The sequence below is a fragment of the Zingiber officinale genome, chromosome 4A (genome assembly GCF_018446385.1).
Source record: "Zingiber officinale cultivar Zhangliang chromosome 4A, Zo_v1.1, whole genome shotgun sequence".
NCBI lineage: Eukaryota > Viridiplantae > Streptophyta > Magnoliopsida > Zingiberales > Zingiberaceae > Zingiber > Zingiber officinale.
In genome coordinates this window covers 93345767-93355042 of record NC_055992.1, presented here as the reverse complement: position 1 = coordinate 93355042, position 9276 = coordinate 93345767, and the positions used below count along the sequence as shown (strand labels likewise).

The 9276-nt window shown below is 40.9% G+C and overlaps 1 long non-coding RNA gene across 1 annotated transcript; it reads left to right on the top strand.

Annotated features, from left to right (window-relative positions):
* The first annotated feature begins 6664 nt into the window (after positions 1–6664).
* Positions 6665–9276, top strand: LOC121970176. Its single transcript, XR_006108864.1, has 2 exons — positions 6665–7341; positions 9027–9276. It is a non-coding gene; the product is annotated as an uncharacterized LOC121970176 (long non-coding RNA).

The following is a 9276-nucleotide window of genomic DNA, read 5'->3' as shown; positions in this document are numbered from 1 at the left end:
TTTATTATAATGGGATAAGGGATTAATTTTTTATCAGCATCTAGCCACTTGGTCAACTATATGTTGACTTCATGATTTACCTCTCTTCTTATATATGACATCCCCTTCTATCATCTAGCCATCGATCCTCCCTTTGTATAATTTGAATAGGGTATTTAGGATGAGTATAATCACTTTGTTGCACAAGAAAAGACTATTTTAATTTTCTATCAAATATTTTATTAAAACTTTTAACTATTTTTTCACCTTCTCATTATTGGTGCAATTTTCATATATCAAGGTTGACCAGTTTAACTAAATTTAAATTAGCTTAAGTTTGAGTCTTGATGTTTGATAATATATAGAGATTGCAAGTGCAATTGTTCGTTTGGGGAGATTATTGGTGTAATTCCCCTCTGATCAAGGTTTGACCAGTTTGATATGAAGAAGAGTCAAGTAGGTCATGGTTGACCAGATACTTGACTGGGAAGTCTAACTATAGGTTAGGCAAGGACAAAACCAATGGGAAGATTGGCAAAAGAAAAAAAATCTAAGTGAGTCAATGTTGATCGGACACTTGGTGTGAAAGTCCTGGTGAATGAAGCCAGACAATTGAAAAGCCCTAGTGAGTAAAGCTAGGTAGATGGAAAATCATGGTGAGTGAAACCAAGTGAAAAATCCTAGTGAGTGAAGCTAGACAGTTGGAAAATTCTGGTGAGCGAAGCCAGGTGAAAATCCCCAAGTAAGTAAAGCTAGGCAGATGAAATTCCTGATGGGTGAACCAGGTGAAAAGCCCTAGTGAGTGAAGCTAGACAGATGGAAATCATAGTGAGTGAAGCTAGGTGATGAAAAGTCCTAGTGAGTGAAGCTAAGTGAAAAGCCCTAATGAGTGAAGCTACACGGTGAGGAAGTCTTGGTGAGTGAAGTCAGGTAGTTGAAAATCTAGGTGGGTGAAAGGTTGACCGGACACCTGATGATTGGAAGTTCAAGTGGGTCAAGGCTGACTAGATACTTGACATGAGATGATAAATCCAAGTGGGTCAAGGTTGACAAAACACTTGGCATGAGGAAAAAAGTTCAAGTGGGTCAAAGGTATTAGGACACTTCGGAGATAGAGGAGGGGTGAATAGCTTCTCGCTTCACTTCGATGATGATGTTGCAACAGATAAACTTGATGCAAAGCTCCCTAATTCTACCAATATGGATTTACTTGGTATCCACCTCAAAAAGAGGTGATTAATCAAAGGATCCGCACACGACATACTCTCCAGTATAAAAACAACTCATTCTCAGAAACAAGCCGGAGGTGGAGAAACCTCTTACAACTCAAGAACAAGAAAATACAACTCGAAGCAAAGAATTAAATGTAAATACAAATTTACTAACACTTTAAACCTTGAATCCCTTGAGCTTTTCTTGCTTTGACTTCTCTTGAAGCTTGGAAGTGCAGCAACATCTCAACCCTAAGCTTCCAACAACTGGCGAAGAAGATGAAGTGAAGAACATGATGAAATAGTGCTCGAAAACCATTTTTAGGGTTATCGTTGGCGCCTTAATCGATTAAGAATCCCCTTAATCGATTTCCACGTCAGCAACCTGCATAAACGGCTATATTTTCAATCTTAATCGACTACCACAGTCGATTAGATCTTGCTGAATTTATTAGCCAGATCGATTCAACAATATTCCGTTCGATCACGAGAAATAACTTAAGCAATTAGCTTGATTGCTTAAGCTTCGAATAGAACCATTCTGTTCAAAGCAAAAGTCACTGTAAACGATTACCCTAATAGCTTACGGTGTCTTAATCGATTACACCAATCGATTAAAGAACCTTGTTCGCAATTCCAAGCTTAAGCGATTAACTTAGTCGCTTAAGCTATGTTAATCGACTACCTTACTCGATTACCAAACATTAACTTCTCAACCGAAGTCTAGGGTTTCTTTACCCAACATCCGGTCAACTTTTGACCTGTTGGAACTTATTTTTGCCTAGCATCTGGTCAACCTTGATCTGTTGAGACTTCCTCACCAAGTATCCGATCAATTCCTTGACTCACTTAGACTTTTTCTCCTTATGCAAAGTATTTGATCAATCCTTTGACCTACTTAGACTTTCAAACACCAAGTGTCCGGTCAACCTTGACCCACCTGAATTTCCACATGTCTGATTTCACTCACCAGGACTTCTCATTTGTCTACCTTCACTCACTAGGGTTTTCACTTAGTTTCACTCACCAAGATTTCTATTGCGGCTTCACTCACCAGGACTTTCACCTGCCTGGCTTCACTCACAAAAACTTTTCTTCTGCCTAGCTTCACTCACTAGGACTCTCACACCAAGTGTCTGGTCAATCCTTGACCCACTTGGATGTTCTTCTTCTGCCAACTTTCTTGTTGGACTTGCCCTTGCCTAACCTCCAGTTAGGACTTTCCAGTCAAGTATTCGGTCAACAATGACCTACTTGACTTTTCTTCACACAAACTGGTCAAAGCTTGACCAATGGGGAATTACACCAACAATCTCTCCATATAGATAATTGCACCTGCAATCTTCATATATTGTCAAACATTGAAAATAAAACATCATGACTCAAGCTTGAAACAACTCAAGCTTAGTCAAACTAATCAACCTTGACCTAAGGAAATTGCACCAATAAAAGAATTGACCAGACATTTGGTGGAGAAGTCCCAACAGGTTAAGGTTGACCAGATGCTAGACAATGAGAAGTCCCAACATATCATGGTTGACCAGATGTTGGGTGAAGGGAACCCTAGACTTAGGTTTAGAAGTTAGGATTTGGTATCGATTAGGTTAATAGATTACAACTTGTGTTAAATGATTAAGATAAAAGGGTAATCACTTATGCTTAAAGTCGTGAGAAACAGAATGAAGCTGAATCGATTAGGATAATCGATTCAGCAATCCTTAATCGATTAGGCTAATCGATTAAGGCTGTTTCTGTGAAAAATAGAATGAAGCTGAATTGATTAGGGTAATCGATTCAATAATCCTTAATCGATTAGGTTAATTGATTAAGGCTATTTCTATGATAAACAGAAGCTATAGTAAGCGATTAAGTAGGAAGGCTTAATCGCTTACGACTAATTCTCGTGTGAACAGAAAGCTTCCTAATCGATTAGGAAGGCTTAATCAATTGGAGTAGTTGATTAAGCTTCATAAAAGTAGCTGTTATGCAGGTTGTTGATGTGGTAATTGATTAAAGATATTATTAATTGATTAAGGCGCCAACGGTTACCCTAGAAAAGGGTTTTTCGTGCACTATTTCATTAGAGCTCTCACGACAAATTTTTTACCGCTCAACACCAGTTCTTAGAGACTTAAAGAGAAGTATTGTTGCATTTCCAAGTTGATCAAGAGGTGTTTACAAGCAAAAAGTAAGAAGTTAGGGTTTCATTTGTTATAAATCTTATAAGATTTCATACTGTATTAGCTTCTTCTTATTATTCTTCTTGTATTTTTGTGTGTGAGCTTGTACGAGGCTTCTCCGCCTCCAGAGTGTTTTGATAGTGGATATGTGAGAGAGGGTTTGATCCATGGATTAGTCACCTCATTTGAGGTGGATATCAAATAAATCCATCTTGTTAGCATTAGAAGAGTTTACTTCAAATATTCTGTTGTAAATCATCATCATCGAAACAAACGAGCTATTCATCTCTCTTAGTTCTGAAGTATCCCAACACTCATCACTTACGTTTTCTCAACCCTTGGCTTTGAATTCGATGAAAAAACATATAAGAATTTTAGGCTTTCGAATCTCATAGAGTCAAAAAGATAAGGGTAATTTTTTTTTTAAAATGAGGCTCATTAGTTTTTGAAATTGATATCTCACTTTATTTTTTTAATATATAATTACTCAACTATTCTTTATTTACTATTTTTATTACTATACCTCGCCTATATTTCTTACATAAATATTAAATTAGAGGTGCATTATAGCAGCTATGAATTATAAATGTTAGATAAGTTTTGAAAGACCATAACTTTTAACTCGGATTGAATCACATGACGTATAATATATCAAATTGAAGCTCGTTCGAAGATCTATATTTATGATTGGGTGTAAACCATAATAGTTCAATCTTAAGTCCAAAAAATATTATTTAAAATCTTTTTTGAGGTTCTAAAGAATTTGAGTTCTCTTTATTTAGGTTATTTTTCATATTGTAGCAATTATGATTTTGTAGTTATTATAACAGTTATAATGACTACAATTTCATAACTTTTATAACTAAATTACAACTATTGTAGTTATAGCAGTTACGAAACCATACCTGCTAATCCTGTATAAACTCGATGAAGACGGTTGACTAGGGATATGACTCCTCGGTTAACTGTGCGAAGACTACGCTCGATCTGTAAGAACAGTAAGACAGTGGTAGAACAGTAAACTCCTCGGTGAATGGGTCCTCGGCGTTGGCCCTTCGACGTTCAAATAAGTCACCGATAGCAAAGAGGAACAGTAAAACAGTGGGCGAAGACTCTCAATAGTGAGAATGCGTAAGCGTACCTATTTCGATAGTTGGACCACCCCTTTATAAGAGTTGTGGTGACATGCGAGCACGTGTCCCAAGGCATATGGAGCCGTAGAAACGTGCGGGCACACATCCCAAGGCCTTTTTACATTTCCATACTCATTCTATGAAAGAACGTGTCAGTAAAGCGTCTCTGACACCTTACTTTAATGGGTCGTACATATCCTTGACGTGATGGTAGAACCTTTTGTCGTACGATTCGCCACCTGACCATGACCCTTATATGTCAGTGGCATGGACTCCCAAGAAGGTATGTTAAGTGGGACAAGAGATCCCACTGCTTGGTGGAGCAGGGGAGCCGCTCGGCTTGGAACCACCGCTCGGCCACTTGGGCAATCCATTATTACAACCGCGTGGTTGAGTATCTCTTCCCAGTCTGGATGGACAGTCAATCCACGTGGACGATCCCTTCTGCGGTCGATGCAAACTTGAGAACCTACTGTCGTTCCTATATTGACGGGAGTGTAGAAAACTATCTTCCACCTGGCTAGAGAAGTCATCCGACCTGGCGGATAAGCCAACCGCTCGGCCACCAAAAGCTTGTCCTTTGACTGTTGACTTTGACCAACACATCGTAGTTGCCCTTCTTGACTTTGACTTCCCTCAGGTGGGCCCCCTTCATCATCGCATCACAAATCTCTTCCTCAAGTCTAGTTGAAGGAGGCTGCAAGTCCGACTGACTGGACGAGTGGAGCCTCTAAGGGGTCCCCTGCCCACTCGACAATTCTCGTATGGTCTCTGCCGGTTTGCTAGTGCCTTATATTTTATGAAGTATCAAGGCACATGCTTTTGATATGCACTTTTCTATTTTATAGCCTTTTCTTTTTATTCCCTCTCTGGGGATATGCACCTCCGACTGCTTTGCTATCTCGGAACAACGCTTGAGCGACGCCTTCCTCAGATGCCTTGGGCCTTAACCATACGGATTTTACCAGGTCGGGGGCACGCCCCACTCGGGTGTGTTTTCTTTAATACTTATCTCTTATCATAGTAGATTTTGGCGTTCTGGCATTTGTAACCACCGCTCGACTAGAGATCATTAGTATTACTGGCTTAATGTTGTCTGGGTGTCATTAGCCGTATATGGATTTATAGCCCCCGCTTGGCTTAAATCGCAAGGTTTTAAAGTTGCCGCTCGACTTAGGCAAGAGTTTATACCCGTCACTCTACTTAGGTAAGAGTTTATAGTCGGCACTCAACTAAGGCAAGAGTCTATAGTCGCCGCTCAACTTAGGTAAGAGTCTATAGTCGCCACTTAACTTAGGCAAGAGTTTATAGTCACCGCTCGACTTAGGCAAGAGTTTATAGTCATCGCTTAACGTAGGCAAGAGTTTATAGTCGCCGCTCGACTGTCTCTGATTCTTCTGAGTTTATAGCCACTGTTCAGCTTTTCTTTAATTTTCGGTCTAGGGTTTATAGTCGCCACTCGACTGACTTTGATTCTCCTGAGTTTATAGTCGCTACTCGACTTTTCTTTAACTTTCGGTCTAGGGCTTATAGTCGTCGCTTGACTTAAATCGCAAGGTTTTATAGTCGTTGCTCGACTAAGGTAAGAGTTTATAGTCACCGCTAGACTTAAGCAAGAGTTTATAGTCACCGCTCGACTTAAGCAAGAATTTATAGTTGCTGCTCGACTAAGGCAAGAGTTCATAGTCACCGCTCGATTTAGGCAAGAGTTTATAGTTGTCACTCAATTTAGGCAAGAGTTTATAGTCACCGCTTGGTTGTCTCTGATTCTCTTGAGTTTATAGTCGCTACTCGACTTGTCTTTAACTTTCGGTCTAGGGTTTATAGTCATCTCTCGACTTAACACATGGTCGATTGGCCAAATAGTCACGGACACTTAGTTTTTTCATTCATCATTCCCTGCATAGCTAATACAAATGCTATTGTAAAATACTGAACAATTAATAATTAAATAATAAGGTTATTTGAGAAAATAATCTTATTGGAATTTTTAAAAATTTTTAGAAATTTTTTGGGATTTAATCGGAACCTGTATGGCGTACTTAGAGGGGATATGTTCATGGGCCCGAGAAAAATCTGTTAGGAATACTCAAAGGTGAGAGTTGATCAATTTGATTAACGTATAGTTGAATTAATCAAAACCTAAGTTATAAATAAAACCTTAACCTCCCCCCTCTTCACCGCCGAAACCCCTTCTTCTCCGTGCCCTAAACCTCTCACGTAGCCCTTTCCCCTCTTCAGTGCCGAGCCTCTCCCTCCCCTTCCCTCTCCCTCGCATGAACACCTCGGATGTCGCCGGCCTCTCCTCACGCCAGCATCGGAGATGTTGCACCATCGTCGGTCGCGATGAGTCATCGGCCTCTCCTCTCTCGAGTCATAGCCGCGACCTCTCCTCACGCGAGCACCCCAACAGTCGGTGATCTCCCCTCCCCTGCCTCAACTCGGCACCATAGCAACCACCAGCGGGTCTTCTTCTTTGCGAATCATAACTGCCATCTCGTGCCCTAGCCGATCCTCTTCCCCGCTCTGACGCCGACAAGCGGCAAGCCCCAGCTTGCCTGCCCTAGATCTGTCTCTCATCGCCACACCTCTTCTCACTCGAACTCCCCTCTACGGTTGACGCTGCCCTTTGCCGTGAGTAGCCCACACCGACGCCGACCCCTCTCCTCCCGAGCCGTGCGCTAACTGATCCAGCAGGGTTCTTCCGATGCTGTTTGGGGTTGCTGGAGAGGTCTAGATACGTTGAGATTTTGGATCAAGATCATGAAGCATTCGACTGGGCTGGTTGGTGTTTTGTTCCTTTCCTTGGTTCCTGAAAAGCTTGGATAGGTTGTTGAGGTATATGCTTTGATTTCTAATCGTCTTGCTACTTCCTGTTTGCTTTTAAAACATTGGACGGATTTGGGATGTTATGGATTTTCCTTCGAGATCGTTATGTTTCTGGAGTAGCTATGGATTTTAATTTCATGGTCCTTCATAGTGTCCTCAATTTCCAGGATAAGTTTGTGTATGAATGGAAGTCGATTTGAGAGGGTTCATGGGTTTTGAGTTGGCTCTGAGTTGGTGGACTGATCTAATGTGTGCAGGGTGAATCCAATATGTTTTGTTTTGGCTCTCGGTGATGGTTTTGGACTTGTTATCTTGGGATGATTAGTATGGAATTGAGTTGTCCTGGTGATGTGCTGGTTTTCTTGCAGATTCAGTGTTGTTGCTTTGAGTTTTCTTGTGCCAGTTTTATGTGTTCACCCTTTTGATAGTGAACTGTTGGGACAGAAATTGGGTGATGTGAACACTACCTCATGATAGCTAAATTTCTAGGACAGATTAGGGTAGCCTGCCAATTGTTCTAGGATTAGGTTAGATATGATTTAAGAGTTGGTATTAGCTATTTGATTCATATGAAGATAGCTAATTTGTGTGCGCTGGTGCAGGACGTTGATTTAGATGATTGACGTGACGGGGCGTGATTTGGTTCAGATTACATATTAACTTCTTGCTTTGTTTCTTTTAGTTCTTTGACTTGGTGCATGAGCTATATTTGGATAAGGAATGTTTTACCTTGACTCCACTCTTATTTTTCTGCGCTTGATACTTCCACGTGATCTTTGAGAAACTCATTTCCATATCTATACAGTCTCTCATTGTTGTTCATGATAGATAGCAGATACTAGATACCATGTTGTATGCCTTGGCTGTTGTTTATTTATGTACTATATTGAGCATGCTGGCTTCATGTAGTATACCTAATTTCTGCTTATATTTGTATGATGACTGTTGCATTTGGTGCATCATATCATGGTATACATGTCAACGACCAATTCTCCCTTGCGGTCGAGAGAGTCGTTGACCAGGGCCGCATCCTCGGCCACTCAAGAGAGTGGTAGCTGGAGTTAATGCCGCTTATCCTGTCGTGTTGCACTTGACCACTCATGGGTAGTGGTAGCTGGAGTTACGAGCAGCAGGGACCCCCGCCGCAGATGTAGCTAGTTAGCTACTATGCAACTGTCCCCTCGACCACTTGTGAGAGTGGTAGCTGGAGTGGTGTACAGTCTGTCACTGACCCGACCTCTCGACCATACAGGGGTCATGGTGCAGAGAGGTGGGCGGGAGTGACCATCCGTGCATACGCTGTTGTTATACTTGTTTTGGCTGCTGCTGTTTACATATGCTGTTATTACTCACTTACTGCTGTTGCTCACTTATGCTGTTATGCTTGCTTATGTTGAGATATACCCTCGCTGTAGGTGTTTAGTCCTTGGTTTACTTATTGGAAGTTTGTATATACCTTACATATTTCCTCTGTAGTTATGAGCAGTACTGTAGTAGATTAGTACTACTTCTAACCTTCTATTACTAGCCTAGGATATGATTTCAGGTATGAACATTTATTATGGTTTTATTTTAGTATATGTTATTCCCTTTATGAGACTGTATACTGTTGGCACTCTCTATTTGTATGTTATGTTCATGCACTATCTTTCCTTTACCCGCTGAGTTCCAATACTCACCACCTCGGAAATTAGTTTTCTTTTGCCAGGTGACAGGTAGATGATTGAGAAGTTGCTTGGAGAGGCCCGGCTGCCAGTTCCACGTCACACTCGAGGATAGTTTTCTTTTTGGGTTTGTTATCGTTTGGGTGGTATGTTGATTGTGTATTTTGCTTTTCAATAAGTCGACGTGAATTTTGGAGTTAAGTCTGGTGATTGCAGGTATTTTCTTTATTGCCGTTGTTGGTCTTACGTTCATATTATTTTATGTTTTCCGATGCGTTTA